Genomic DNA, 17,043 nt, shown 5'->3' with positions numbered 1-17,043 from the left:
ATTGATAGTGCAAGTATAATAAATGGAGGGAATGATACATTGATAGTGCAAGTATAATAAATGGAGAGATGGATACACTGATAGTGCAAGTATAATAAATGGAGGGAATGATACATTGATAGTGCAAGTATAATAAATGGAGGGAATGATACATTGATAGTGCAAGTATAATAAATGGAGGGAATGATACATTGATAGTGCAAGTATAATAAATGGAGAGATGGATACACTGATAGTGCAAGTATAATAAATGGAGGGGTGGATACATTGATAGTGCAAGTATAATAAATGGAGGGATGGATACATTGATAGTGCAAGTATGATAAATGGAGGGATGCATACATTGATAGTGCAAGTATAATAAATGGAGAGATGGATACATTGATAGTACAAGTATAATAAATGGAGGGATGGATACATTGATAGTGCAAGTATAATAAATGGAGAGATGGATACATTGATAGTACAAGTATAATAAATGGAGGGATGGATACATTGATAGTGCAAGTATAATAAATGGAGAGATGGATACACTGATAGTGCAAGTATAATAAATGGGGGGATGGATACATTGATAGTGCAAGTATAATAAATGGAGAGATGGATACATTGATAGTACAAGTATAATAAATGGGGGGATGGATACATTGATAGTGCAAGTATAATAAATGGAGGGAATGATACATTGATAGTGCAAGTATAATAAATGGAGGGGTGGATACATTGATAGTGCAAGTATGGAGGGAATGATACATTGATAGTGCAAGTATAATAAATGGAGGGGTGGATACATTGATAGTGCAAGTATAATAAATGGGGGGATGGATACATTGATAGTGCAAGTATAATAAATGGAGGGATGGATACATTGATAGTGCAAGTATAATAAATGGAGGGAATGATACATTGATAGTGCAAGTATAATAAATGGAGGGGTGGATACATTGATAGTGCAAGTATAATAAATGGAGGGAATGATACATTGATAGTGCAAGTATAATAAATGGAGGGTGGATACATTAATAGTGCAAGTATAATAAATGGAGGGAATGATACATTGATAGTGCAAGTATAATAAATGGAGGGAATGATACATTGATAGTGCAAGTATAATAAATGGAGGGAATGATACATTGATAGTGCAAGTATAATAAATGGAGGGAATGATACATTGATAGTGCAAGTATAATAAATGGAGGGAATGATACATTGATAGTGCAAGTATAATAAATGGAGAGATGGATACACTGATAGTGCAAGTATAATAAATGGAGGGGTGGATACATTGATAGTACAAGTATAATAAATGGAGGGATGGATACATTGATAGTGCAAGTATAATAAATGGAGAGATGGATACATTGATAGTACAAGTATAATAAATGGAGGGATGGATACATTGATAGTGCAAGTATAATAAATGGAGAGATGGATACACTGATAGTGCAAGTATAATAAATGGGGGGATGGATACATTGATAGTGCAAGTATAATAAATGGAGAGATGGATACATTGATAGTGCAAGTATAATAAATGGAGGGAATGATACATTGATAGTGCAAGTATAATAAATGGAGGGGTGGATACATTGATAGTGCAAGTATGGAGGGAATGATACATTGATAGTGCAAGTATAATAAATGGAGGGGTGGATACATTGATAGTGCAAGTATAATAAATGGAGGGAATGATACATTGATAGTGCAAGTATAATAAATGGAGAGATGGATACACTGATAGTGCAAGTATAATAAATGGAGGGGTGGATACATTGATAGTGCAAGTATAATAAATGGAGGGATGCATACATTGATAGTGCAAGTATAATAAATGGAGGGATGGATACATTGATAGTGCAAGTATAATAAATGGAGAGATGGATACACTGATAGTGCAAGTATAATAAATGGAGGGAATGATACATTGATAGTGCAAGTATAATAAATGGAGGGAATGATACATTGATAGTGCAAGTATAATAAATGGAGGGAATGATACATTGATAGTGCAAGTATAATAAATGGAAGGGTGGATACATTGATAGTGCAAGTATAATAAATGGAGGGAATGATACATTGATAGTGCAAGTATAATAAATGGAGGGAATGATACATTGATAGTGCAAGTATAATAAATGGAGGGGTGGATACATTGATAGTGCAAGTATAATAAATGGAGGGAATGATACATTGATAGTGCAAGTATAATAAATGGAGGGTGGATACATTGATAGTGCAAGTATAATAAATGGAGGGAATGATACATTGATAGTGCAAGTATAATAAATGGAGGGATGGATACATTGATAGTGCAAGTATGATACATGGAGGGATGGATACATTGATAGTGCAAGTATAATAAATGGAGGGAATGATACATTGATAGTGCAAGTATGATACATGGAGGGATGGATACATTGATAGTGCAAGTATAATAAATGGAGAGATGGATACATTGATAGTGCAAGTATAATAAATGGGGGGATGGATACATTGATAGTGCAAGTATAATAAATGGAGGGATGCATACATTGATAGTGCAAGTATAATAAATGGGGGGATGGATACATTGATAGTGCAAGTATAATAAATGGAGGGATGCATACATTGATAGTGCAAGTATAATAAATGGAGGGATGGATACATTGATAGTGCAAGTATAATAAATGGAGGGATGGATACATTGATAGTGCAAGTATAATAAATGGAGGGATGGATACATTGATAGTGCAAGTATAATAAATGGAGAGATGGATACATTGATAGTGCAAGTATAATAAATGGAGAGATGGATACATTGATAGTACAAGTATAATAAATGGAGAGATGCATACATTGATAGTGCAAGTATAATAAATTGAGAGATGGATACATTGATAGTGCAAGTATAATAAATGGAGGGATGCATACATTGATAGTGCAAGTATAATAAATGGAGGGATGGATACATTGATAGTGCAAGTATAATAAATGGAGGGATGGATACATTGATAGTGCAAGTATAATAAATGGAGGGAATGATACATTGATAGTGCAAGTATAATAAATGGAGGGATGGATACATTGATAGTGCAAGTATAATAAATGGAGGGATGGATACATTGATAGTGCAAGTATAATAAATGGAGGGATGGATACATTGATAGTGCAAGTATAATAAATGGAGGGAATGATACATTGATAGTGCAAGTATAATAAATGGAGGGAATGATACATTGATAGTGTAAGTATAATAAATGGAGGGATGGATACATTTATAGTGCAAGTATAATAAATGGAGGGATGGATACATTGATAGTGCAAGTATAATAAATGGAGGGATGGATACATTGATAGTGCAAGTATAATAAATGGAGGGATGGATACATTGATAGTGCAAGTATGATAAATGGAGGGATGGATACATTGATAGTGCAAGTATAATAAATGGGGGGATGGATACATTGATAGTGCAAGCAAGTATGATAAATGGAGGGAATGATACATTGATAGTGCAAGTATAATAAATGGGGGGATGGATACATTGATAGTGCAAGTATGATAAATGGAGGGATGGATACACTGATAGCACAAGTATAATGTAGGAAATTCTACATACATTGCTAGTGCAGGTATAATGAATAAAGGGATGGATTCATTAGTGCATACAGGGGCATCTTTGAGCTTACTGGTTATGAAAATGTTGTCATGTATTTTATTTTTTAAATACATTGTGGGCCAGATCCTCAAAAGAGATACTCCGACTTAAGTGCTGTTCAGTCTGTGTGTAACTTTGGAAACGATCCTCAAAAGGCTTTTTCCAAAGTTACACAGAAGATCCGGCATGTGTAATTGATTTACACTGCCTAATTTTAGGATGCAGTACCGCATCCGCCGCTGGGGGCATTTCGAGTCGAAATGCCGTTGCTAGTATGCAAATTAGCACTTAAGGCGATCCACAAAGCTTTCTAGCTTCTTTTTTGCGCCGTAAGTGTTATTTTGCAAGTGTAAAATTAGGGCTCGTTTTACAAAGTGTAAAGTTAGTCACACCTTGTAAAGGCCCATTGCAGCGACGGCATTTGGTATGCTTTCCCGAGGGAGAACTCCACGTCAATTTGTAAAAAACAAAACCGGCATGGGTTCCCCCCCAGGAGCATACCAGGCCCTTAGGTCTGGTATGGGTTGTAAGGGGACCCCCCCTACGCCGAAAAATTGACGTAGGGGGTCCCCCTACAATCCATACCAGACCCGTATCCAAAGCACGCTACCCGGCCGGCCAGGAAGGGAGTGGGGACGAGCGAGCGCCCCCCCCCCTCCTGAGCCGTGCCAGGCCGCGTGCCCTCAACATGGGGGGGTTGGGGGCTCTGGGGCAGGGGGGCGCACTGCGGGCCCCCCCACCCCAGAGCACCCTGTCCCCATGTTGATGAGGACAGGACCTCTTCCCGACAACCCTTGCCATTGGTTGTCGGGGTCTGCGGGCGGAGGCTTATCGGAATCTGGGAGTCCCCTTTAATAAGGGGGCCCCCAGATACCGGCCCCCCACCCTAAGTGAATGGATATGGGGTACATCGTACCCCTATCCATTCACCTGGAGGCAAAAAGTAAAAGTTAATAAACACACAACACAAGGCTTTTTAAAATATTTTATTATTCTGCTCCGGACGCCCCCCCTGTCTTCGTTATTAGCTCAATTACCAGGGGGGGCTTCTTCTTCCACTCTCCGGGGGTCTTCTCCGCTCTCCGGGGGGGGTTTCTTCTTCCGCTCTCCGGGGGGGGGGCTTCTCCGGACTCCGGGGGGCTTCTTCCATCTTCTCCCCTCTTCCGCTCTTGACTCGGCGAACCCCGGTTCTTCTGCAGCTCTCCGGTGCCTTCTTCTTCAGCGCTGGCTGCCTGCTATGTTTGTGTGTTAGCTCGATTTCAAACAGGCAGCCGGCGCGGTCTTCTGTGACGTCAGGTTCTTCTGGTCTTCTGTTCTTCCGATGTTGTCTCGTCGCCTGTTGTCGCTGTAATGATGGAAGCGCGCCTTGCATCCCATTTATATAGGCATCACCGTCCCATCATGCTCCGGCAGGTACCCACGTGGTGGGTGCCTACCCACGTGCACCCACCACGTGGGTACCTACCGGAGCATGATGGGACGGTGATGCCTATATAAATGTGATGCAAGGCGCGCTTCCATCATTACAGCGACAACAGGCGACGAGACAACATCGGAAGAACAGAAGACCAGAAGATCCTGACGCCACAGAAGACCGCGCCGGCTGCCTGTTTGAAATCGAGCTAACACACAAACATAGCAGGCAGCCAGCGCTGAAGAAGAAGGCACCGGAGAGCTGCAGAAGAACCGGGGTTCGCCGAGTCAAGAGCGGAAGAGGGGAGAAGATGGAAGAAGCCCCCCGGAGTCCGGAGAAGCCCCCCCGGAGTCCGGAGAAGCCCCCCCGGAGAGCGGAAGACCCCCGGAGAGTGGAAGAAGACCCCCGGAGAGCGGAAGAAGAAGCCCCCCCTGGTAATTGAGCTAATAACGAAGACAGGGGGGGCGTCCGGAGCAGAATAATAAAATATTTTAAAAAGCCTTGTGTTGTGTGTTTATTAACTTTTACTTTTTGCCTCCAGGTGAATGGATAGGGGTACGATGTACCCCATATCCATTCACTTAGGGTGGGGGGCCGGTATCTGGGGGCCCCCTTATTAAAGGGGACTCCCAGATTCCGATAAGCCTCCGCCCACAGACCCCGACAACCAATGGCAAGGGTTGTCGGGAAGAGGTCCTGTCCTCATCAACATGGGGACAGGGTGCTCTGGGGTGGGGGGGCCCGCAGTGCGCCCCCCTGCCCCAGAGCACCCAACCCCCCCATGTTGAGGGCACGCGGCCTGGCACGGCTCAGGAGGGGGGGGGGGCGCTCGCTCGTCCCCACTCCCTTCCTGGCCGGCCGGGTACCGTGCTTTGGATACGGGTCTGGTATGGATTGTAGGGGGACCCCCTACGTCAATTTTTCGGCGTGGGGGGGTCTCCTTACAACCCATGCCAGACCTAAGGACCTGGTATGCTCCTGGGGGGGGAACCCATGCCGGTTTTTTCTTTGAAAATTGGCATGGAGTTCTCCCTCAGGAATGCATGCCGCTGTCATTTTTTTTTTCCCCGACGCAACTTTAAGCCGTCGCGATCCTCAAAACTCGGCGTAACGTAACTTCGCGCATGCGCAGTACGGCCGACGCGCATGCGCAGTACGGCCGACGCGCATGCGCAGTACGGCCGGCGCGGGAGCGCGCCTCATTTAAATGGGACTCGCCCCATTTGAATAGGAACGCCTTGCGCCGGCGGAATTTTAGTTACACAGCCTGAAATTTCTAGATAAGTGCTTTGTGGATCAGGCACTTAGGTAGAAACTTTAAGCCAGTGTAACTTAAATTGGATTTTTTAAGTTACGTCAGGTTTTTGTGGATCTGGCCCTTTGTTTTTGTTTTTTTCTCTATGCAGAGCACTGATTGTTTTGCCGACTTTATTGTCATTTCTCTCCTAGGGTTCTATTTATCAATGTTTTCACTCAGGATTTACCAAATTCCACAAACGATTCTATTAGAAAAATAGTTGTGTGAATCTTTGGGTGAAAACAATAATAAATGGATCCCTCTGTGTTTTGAAAATAGATCACAAAACCCTTTGTAAAATGCACACATTTAATTTGCTCATATAACTCATATAGAGAAAACACAATATGAGTGCATTACTCGCTGTAACCCATTGTCTGCCTTTGCACTGAAAACCTTTGTTATTGCTATTTTTCAGCCATTACAGTATCACAGAAGTGTTTTTATGATATATGCCCCATCAGTGAGTTTATTGCATGTTCAAATTGTATTTTCAGTCTCAGTAAAAATAATAATATCCAGTATTTATCTCAGCTGTCTCGCTCTAATTATTATCGCACCATAAAATGGCTCACAGCAGTCTTGTACCTGCAGGCAGCTGGTATCACTATGAAGCTAAAGATGACTTATACTGGTCCATTAACACCTCTCTGTGCACAATAATGTGTATTTTTTTGTGCGCTGACTTGTATTCCATTGAGGCAATCCACTTACACCTATGTACGTGCATTGCAGCATGTTTCATGAAGCACAGGCATCAGTGTGATCGGCCCTTTCGGAAAACTGGTGACGCGCCTTATGCACCGGGGGGAAGTTTTTCACAAGGCGTCAATCATCTAGCCTCTGCATAGGAACGCCTACACCCATGGGAGTGAGAACCCGGAAGCCGGGTGGAAAATAACAATAAGACGGTATGTACAGCAAAAAATAAATAAATAAATGGCATAGTGTAAATGTTGGAATTATGCTGAATGGAATGTTAAATACATGTTTTTAGGGTGAACCTCCGCTTTAAGAGGGAAGTTTCAGGAAAAAAAACTTTCCACAGCCCCCTGCGTATAACACGCAGGCACAGTTTACCTTCTATTTTCAGGGTAAAAAAGTGAGTGTTATACAGCAATAAATACAGTACTTTACTGGTGGAAGAGCGGTGAAGAAAAACTACAATCCTTGAAAGATTATCTATATATATATATATATATATATATATATATATATATATATATATATATATATATATATATCTATATATATATATATATATATATATATATATATATATATATATATATACATATACACTGCTCAAAAAAATTAAAGGATAACTTTGAAAATACATCAGATCTCAATGGGAAAAATATATCATGCTGGATATCTATACTGATATGGACTGGGTAATGTGTTAGGAACGAAAAGATGCCACATCGTTTGATGGAAATTAAAATTATCAACCTACAGAGGGCTGAATTCAAAGACACCCCAAAAATACTCATCTTTTCTGACTGTTTACACTAGTTTTGCACTTGGCTAGGGTCAGTGTCACTACTGGTAGCACAAGTCGATACCTGGGCCCTATAGACGTTACAAAGGCAGTCCAACTCCTCCCAGGATGGCACATTCGTACATGTCATTGCCAGAAGGTTTGCTGTGTCTCCCAGCACAGTCTCAAGAGCATGGAGGAGATTTCAGAAGACAGGCAGTTACTCTAGGAGAGCTGGACAGAGCCGTAGAAGGTCCTTAACCCATCAGCAGGACCGGTATCTGCTTCTTTGTGCAAGGAAGAACAGGATGAGCACTGCCAGAGCCCTACAAAATGACCTCCAGCAGGCCACTGGTGTGAATGTCTCTGACCAAACAATCAGAAACAGACTTCATGGCCATTAGGTATCGGGATGAAATCCTTGGACCCATTGTCAGACCCTACTCAAATGCAGTGGGTTACTCCTGGTGCATGACAATGCCCGGCCTCATGTGGCAAGAGTATGCAGCCAGTTCCTGGAGGATGAAGACATTGATACCATTGAATGGCTTACACGCTCACCTGACCTAAATCCAATAGATCATCTTTGGGACATTATGTTTTGGTCCATCCGACACCACCAGGTTGCACCTCAGTCTGTTCAGGAGCTCAGTGATGCCCTGGTTCTGATCTGGGAGGAAATACCCCACGACATTACCGATCATCTCATTAGGAGCATGCCCTGATGTTGTCAGGCATGAATACGAGCACTTGGGGGCCATACAAACTACAGAGGACCATTTTAAGTTGTTGCAATGACATTTCAGCAAAATGGACTAGGTTGCTGCATAATTTTTTCACTTAGATTTTTTGGGATGTCTTTCAATTCAGCCCTCTATAGGTCGATCATTTTGATTTCCATCAAACAATTTGTTATCCCTTCACTCTTAACACATTACTCAGTCCATATCAGTATAGATATCCAGCATGAGATTTTTCCCCATTGACATGTGTTTTCAAAATGTTGCTTTAATTTGTTTGAGCAGTGTATATCTATATATATATATATATATCTATATATGTGTATATATATCTATATATATATATATATATATATATATTGCTTCTCAAAAGCAGTATTTCCAGTTTTCCCAATCTCCTGTAATATTGTATTAAAATTTGGCTAGTTAAGCAAAGGCCGGCTGAAAAATCGATCCTCCTATGGCCATTCCGGCTCAACAGAGGTTGATCTAACGATTAACCTTTGCTGAATGGGACTGTTGGAAAACCTTTGTCCATCAGCACCTTTTGACAGAGGAAGATCCCCGATGTGAAAGTACAATGTCCCAGTTGGGAGGATTCCTCCATCCACCTGGCATGTGTTTATAGGGGAATCCATTTTTTTTTATGATAAGTCCTATGGCTGATCAAAATAAAATGGGGCATCTATGGCCAGCTTTAGTAGAACTCACTGGTTCTTCATTCCAAAGTACATGCTTTATATTAGGCTGGCCATGCACCGTAAGGTTTTCTTGCTCAGCCCGTAGGGCTAAATGAGAAACATCTATAAACTCCTCCATCCATGCTTAACAGCATGGATTAAAAAAATCTCACCTGATGGCTATTTTCTTCTGACAAACAGCACCTGCGACTGTCAGAATACCCAAACAGTGCTTGCATCTGATTGGATGAACAATATTTCACCTACTCCTTCATTTTTTGGATTGAAGGATTTCAGGTGGGAGGGTATCAAAAGGAACATCTATGGCTCAAATTTCTCTCTATGTATGACCAGCTTAAAGCGGGGGTTCACCCTTAGAGGGCACTTTTCCCCCTTAGATTCCTGCTCGTTTTTACTAGGGGAATCGGCTATTTATTTTAAAATATGTGCAGTACTTACCCGTTTACGAAATGCATCCTCTCCGTCGCTTCCGGGTATGGGCTTCGGGAATGGGCGTTCCTTCTTGATTGACAACCTTCCGAGAGGCTTCCGACGGTCGCATCCATCGCGTCACGATTTTCCGAAAGAAGCCGAACGTCGGTGCGCAGGCGCAGTATAGAGCCGCACCGACGTTCGGCTTCTTTCGGCTACGAGTGACGCGATGGATGCGACCGTCGGAAGCCTCTCGGAAGGTTGTCAATCAAGAAGGAACGCCCGCTCCCGAAGACCCATACCCGGAAGCGACGGAAGAAGATGCAGCTCGAAAACGGGTAAGTACTGCTCATATTTTAAAATAAATAGACGATTCCCCTAGTAAAAACGAGCAGGAAGCTAAGGGGAGAATTCCCGCTTTAAGTGGGAACTACAGGACAATGCTCCCAAAATTGTGGGGCATGTGGCACTGCTGATACTTGCCCTCACTGTAAAAACAACACAGCAGGGTTCAGGAGATCTATGCAGAACTGCTTCTGGCAGAATATATTTCCTCTAGTGGCAGATAGCACAGAAAGCCAAGAAAAACAGCCATGGGTAATAGCTGGGTGTTGGAATAGGAGTGTTATAACCCCTTTTAGATTTTTTTGGGGGGAGATTCTGGAGATTTACTGTACCTTCACCTCCTATCCCAGGAATAAGCAATTAGCGGACCTCCAGCTGTTGCAAAACTACAAGTCCCATCATGCCTCTGCCTCTGGGTGTCATGCTTATGGCTGTCAGAGTCTTGCTATGCCTCATGGGACTTGTAGTTCTTGTGGAGGTCCGCTAATTGCATATCCCTGTCCTATCCCAAAGCCAAAACTGGAAATGAGTGTAAACCCCTACAAATTATAGGGAATCCCTTGGCCTACCGGTCACCAGAACTATGTGTCCCCATGACGCATGAAGCTTATACGATGCCAAACCCAGGTATTTACACTAGACTAGCTGCATGTAAGAAATGCATTTCATAACATGTTTATCAATACAAGGTGTTAATTGATTTCAACCGGCCGAATAAATTAACTATCAAGCGCTAAGCATGCCTAGCGTTTCCACGTGTTTAGTCTAATTTACACACATTTTGTCATGTCAATCTTTTTTTCCGCCAAAATGCTGTTGCTCCTTGTCGAGTGGGCAGTTGTTTTTATTTTCTGCTTCTAAACGCACCTGCCTCTAAACTTCTCTAGACACTTATGTGTGCATGGGCACATAAGATAACATACAGGGGCGTCGTTTAGAGGCAGAAAAATATAAGTCGCCCCTAAATGCCTTGTTTAAACAGTACAGTGTGCATGAGGCCTAAATCTGCATGGGGTTCAGCATTATTTTAAAACAGTTCTATTTTTATTACTCCGGGCTTCTAATTTAGGTATTCAGAAGAAGGAGACATTTGTACCATACCAGCCACAATGATATTGTAATGTTGCTGTCTCTCTCTTCTTTGGAATGCTTCAGTCCCATACAAGATTTCAGGAGCTCAGTTATCACATAGGAAGATTACCTATATCACTGTCTATAGGGCATACCATACCCTACAGGCCAGACATAACACATACTGCATCTGCATATTATATATTATATATACATTCTAGACATGTTTTTGTGTGTAAAATAACCCTACCAGCTGTCATGGCAACATTTTATTAATCTAAAATTAATCTAAAATTGAGTTCAGGTATACAGAGATATTCTTGTGCGAGGAGCAGCATACGTTGTCAACAAGACATTCTGTAAAGCAAAAAAAAAAAGTAAATAAGAAATAAACATTTTAATATATGCCATTATTTTTTTTACATGCAGGCATGCAGGGTGTAACAACCACTGTTGGCACAATACCAATGCCCTATGGGAACATATAGCCAAAAGTGTAGTGCAAAGTGGATTTGCCTTTAGTAAATAACCCCCATAGTAATACTGTGCTCGAAAAGGCTTATTTCATAAAACAATGCAAAAGAGCACAGCAGCAAGGTCAAAGTGTAGTACCCATAGAAACAAGCCAGAATCTACCCTGTACTACTCTGACATTAGTCAACTGTATTTTGATTCTATGTAACACTAATGCCCCGTACACACGATCAGAAATTCCACAGCAAAAGTCCATTGTGAGCTTTTGAAAGGAAATTCCGACCGTGTGTATGCTCCATCGAACTTTTGCTGTTGTAATTTCCGCAAACAAAAGATTGAGAGCTGGTTCTCAAATTTTCCGACGGAAAAAAATCCTATCGGAAAATCCGATCATCTGTAGCACCTCCGACGTGTAAAAATTCCGACGCATGCTCGGAAACAATTACATGCATGCTCGGAAGCATTGAACTTAATTTTCTCGGCTCGTTGTAGTGTTGTACGTCACAGCTTTCTTGCCGGTCGAAAGTTCAGAGAACTTTTGTGTGAACATGTGTATGCAAGCCAAGCTTGAGCAGAATTCTGTCGAAAAAAACATCCAAGGTTTTATCAACGAAAAATCCGATCGTGTGTACGGGGCATAAGACCTCCCTCAGGCCTTTGCAGTCCCTTGTGATGCATTACTACATGCACATTAGCTTGGGGTATTTACTGTGATAACATCTGTTGCATAAAGGCAGCCCTTTAATTTTTAATGGCAGTGTGGGTCCATTGGCAGCTACTGTACTGTGTTGCGGTGCCATTCTAAATAAATGTCACCACATAAAAGAGCCATGTGTTACTGTGCTTTGCACTAATCTATGGTAAAACTAGCATTTTACCCTAAGTGCACAGGTCTGGACTGACCCTTACTGAACAAGACCAATCGGTGAACATGGTTTTGAATTTTAAACTTTGGAAGAATGCTGATTTAAAGGCCGTATTTATAAAGCAGATCACTTTGAAACTACAAAGTGAAATAACACATAGCAACCATTTTTTTTTCCAAAGCCAAATCAGTACAAGATTAAGTCAGATTGGTTACTATGGGCAAAAAACTTAGCCCTTGGCACATATGTCGCTTGAAGGAAAAAAAAATCTTGCTAAACATTTGATACTTTTGGGTGTATTGGGTGATCACGTTCCCCGCTAAATGTTGTGGTTCTGCTTGGCCCTATGTCACTACACAACACAGTAGTGATGTAGGAATTGTTGGGATAAACCACAGTGAACAGCAGGGAACCAGACATTCGACACACCAAGATGTAGCTCTTAAAGAGAGTAAAGTGAGGACTCTCTAAAAGGGAAGTATTAAGTGTCTTGAAGGCTCCTTTTTTTGTTTAGATTCAAGCAGCAGAAATGCCTTAAAGAGCGTTTTTCAACCTCCATCTTTGTTCAATGAGACCATCATAATAGAGAATGTATCTGTCTATGATCACACAGGTAGTTAAAGGCCATTGAGGTGTTGAGCTCCAGGTAACAAACAAATGAGAAGCTCATGAGATTTCTGGTCCACATTGAGGAGTAAAGAAACAATGGACCACGGAACTCTACTCAAACTTCTGTAGTGTTTTCCTTTAAATACACAGACCGTCGGAAAGTAGAAGCCTATTTTTTAAGAAAATATGTTACCTATGTGAGACACCTGTACTTTGATGACCTCATCAAAGCTTTAGCTTGATTGTATAATCACAGTTCTCTACACTTACTTCATCGCTCGTGCCCAGCAGAATGCTTTGTGTATTGTTATGTGCACAGGGAGGGTTCCCATGACCCCTTATTTATACCGAGTTATTGTAAACCTCTGCAAGCACAGGAACAATGCTCATAGGGTCACTGATCCCCTCAGTGTCACAGTGGGGGTCACAGCTCTTGCCCCTTTCAGCCTCTGGAGGTTTGGCATTCCTACACCCTGAGCTCACACAATAAATTGTACCCTTCTACTCTAGACCAGATCAGTTCTTTTATACAAGCATCATGGTGTATCAGTAGTTAACAATGATGCCTTGCAATGGTTGGGTCTTGGTGCTTCTCCCTGCTGGCTCTCTGAGAGTGTAGGGGGTGTTGTTTTTTTTATTTGATTTTTTTAGGCCAATACATCAACTAAACCGGTCCTTGATGTGTGTGTCTTAATCTATCCAGCTACCACCTTGTGCTGATATTAATAGATAATCCTTGGGTTTCCAAATTGATCACATGTATTAAACAAATATTCTTTGAATGCTAGATTCGATTCTCCTAGACTTTGTAAGTTAATATCTATTGAGGATTTATAATGCAACTATAATTGAAATTTAATTAATCTAGTGATATGTCACCCATCAAGGCAGTAGTGTACATGACAAACTTGATTATAACAGAAATTTCTAGAGCAGCACATTTAAAACTGAACCCAAAATTATATATTTATATATTTATTTAGGAAAGGCAAATCTGCTTTGCACTGAAAGTGCACTTGGAAGTGCAATCGCTGTAGATCTCTAGATCTGAGGCAAAGTGGATTTGCCTTTCGTAAATAACCCTCATTGTCTCCTTACCTCTGCTGCATCTGTAATTTTTTTCCTCTGTATTTCAAACTGCTTAAAAAAAAACAGGCTGTAGTTTGGTCTGTTTGTACAGCTTCTGCTGTATTTCACCCCCACCATCGCCCCCACCATCACTCCTGACACCAGCATTGCAGCAATGAGTGACACCAATGCTAGTGTCATGTCTGACATCATAGCAGGCTGTGTTCTGTGAATAGGTAAGTCTACGCAGGGGAACAAACAACAAAAGGATTCCTCTTAATTCAGTGCTGGGGGGGTGATGGCTACAAACCATTTGAGGCATACCTCAGAGAAGTCATAAACATGTCTATGCCACGGTTTATTGTAAAATCAAAGAATTCCAAGAATGGAAAGGGTTAAAACATGGCTGACAGACAATTAATGTTACACATCATGCTTGATAATATCACCCAAAGCTCAGCAGGCTAACTTGGGCATATCGAGGCCGATGCTGGGGGCAACCAAAAGGTGTATAGGTGCCAGATGTCGCATGGGCATCCACCCAATGGAAAAGATGACAGACCCCTGGTGGAACCCGTAAGGGTCAGTGATGTGGAGAGGCCCCAAATAGACCAGACATTGGACTTCAAATCGCCGGAGGATTCAGCTAGTGTAGTCGGGTGGCACGCTGGATGTGATGCCACCAACACAGAGCGATACAGTCAATGCAGGGGCAGACACCAGAGCTGGTTATAGCACCGGGAGGCAGATCAGTGATGCAGGGGAAGCCATACAAACAAACCAAACTGCAACCTACATTTTTATGCCATTTTAAGTACATAGTAAGAAAACACTACATTTACAGGAGCAGTAAGGGGACATTAATAATATGAAACATATAAAAGATTGTCTTGGCCATAGTTCAGCTTTAAAATATCTGGTAAAAATCAATTACCGTGACAGGAGCATGAGATTAAATTTGAAATTCCCTGTAAAGCATTGTGATGTTATGCGGGTGCTATATACTGTAAATAACTAAAAACATTTCCTTGACACTTTTAGCACAGAATAAGCTTATGCTGGCTGCAAGAAGCTGAGGTATGAAAGTTTTCCAAGCACATGACGTACGTAAAGGTTGATTTCCAGCTCCTTATATTTTTATAGTATATATATAAATAACATGTGAAGATTTTGGTTTAGACATGTAACTAAAGATCTAGCTCAGAGTTTCTCAACCAGGGTTCCGTGGAACCCTTGGGTTCCTCTAGAGCAGTGGTTCTCAACCTGGGGGTCGGGACCCCCTCGGGGGTCAAATGACGATTTGCCAGGGGTCACCGAATCCTGGGCTGTTCCTGAAGCCGGCACCGCTCTCCCAGCTTTTTTGCGGCCGCCCAGCAGGGCTGTCCCTGGAGCCTGTGGCCGCCTAGCTGGGCTGTTCCTGGAGTCCGCGGCCGCCCACAATTACTTGTCTTGCCTTGGGTGCTGACAACCCACGCTAAGAAGATTTTACTGTTAGGGGTTCCCACAACTGGGGAAATTTTATCAATGGGTCACGGCACTAGAAAGGTTGAGAACCACTGCTCTAGAGGTTGCTAGGGGTTCCCTGAGCAATGGTCAATTTCTGCCTCTCAGGTAAGTTCTCCATGACACCATTGATCTTTTTAGTTATCTGTTATGCCGCGTACAGACGGTCGTTTTTCGTGATAGAAAAAAACGACTTTTTATGTGATGAAAAAAAACTATGTTTTTGAAACTTCATTTTAAAAAACGACGTAGCATACACATCATCGTTTATTCAAAATGCAAAGCACGGTTACGTTCAGCACGTACGACGGCACTCTGTTCCATTCAAGCTCGCTTCATAACTTGCTTCTGAGCATGCGCAGGTTTAAAAACGTCGTTTTAAACGTCGTTTTGCCCACACACTATCATTTTAAATGACACAAAAAACGACGTTTTGAAAAACGACACAAAAAATTCAAGCATGTTTGAATTTTTTTTTTTGTCGTTTTCCCCACACACGGTCATTTTGAATGACGTTTTTAAAAATGTCGTTTTTTTTTAATCACAAAAAACGACCGTGTGTACGCGGCATAAGGGGGTAATTCTTCCCAATAACCACAAGTGTAACAAGCATTCTTCTCATTGACCATCACACCAATGTATAATTAGTTGTAGATTTTTAATTTTTATCAGGGGTTCCCCAAGACCGCATAATTATTTGCAGGGTTCCTCTGTGTTGAAAAGGTTGAGAAAGGCTGATCTAGCTGTTTCCACTAAGCACATAGTGGACCGTTTAATATCCATTAAAGCAGTTATGATATCAGGCACTAAGGCTGGTTATAGAAGCCCTTATAATTGTAAGTGATGCTTTTAAATTGAGTCATTGCTAGTGATTATTGGGCAATGTCAGAGCTCCTAGGAGGCAAGGATTATCACACCTATACAAGCAAATAAACCTTACACACACTAATGTGAGACAAAATCAAATTAACAAATAAGCATGATTAAGACTAGGTAGCTGCCAGAATCTATGAGTGTAATACCCACTCTAGTATGTTACCATATCACAATCCAAAATGATCCAGCGCCACAGTTAAGTGTCTTCAATGTGCATAAAGCAAATAATAAATATTATAACACATATAAACATAAACATATTCAATAACTGTTATCAGTTCTCTTCTGAACCCAAACATCAAGTCCATAAGTTGTATTTGAAGAAAAACAGTGAAAAATCCACATGTTATGTTTCACCCATTACAATCAGGGTTTCGTCCTGGTCACGGCACGGAAACAGCACTTCTCAAAATATGAGATGATGCTCTCGAAGCAGCTGATGTAGGAGAATCTTGTCTTCTGATTCTGCTGGACCTTAGTGCGGCGTTTGACACAGTAGATCACAAAATCTTGCTGACTCGGCTCACAGAAGTAGCCAGAGTCGCCGACTC

Source organism: Rana temporaria, chromosome 4 (assembly GCF_905171775.1).
Source record: "Rana temporaria chromosome 4, aRanTem1.1, whole genome shotgun sequence".
Lineage (NCBI taxonomy): Eukaryota > Metazoa > Chordata > Amphibia > Anura > Ranidae > Rana > Rana temporaria.
The sequence above is the reverse complement of the archived record's forward strand: the minus strand, read 5'-3'. Positions refer to the sequence as shown.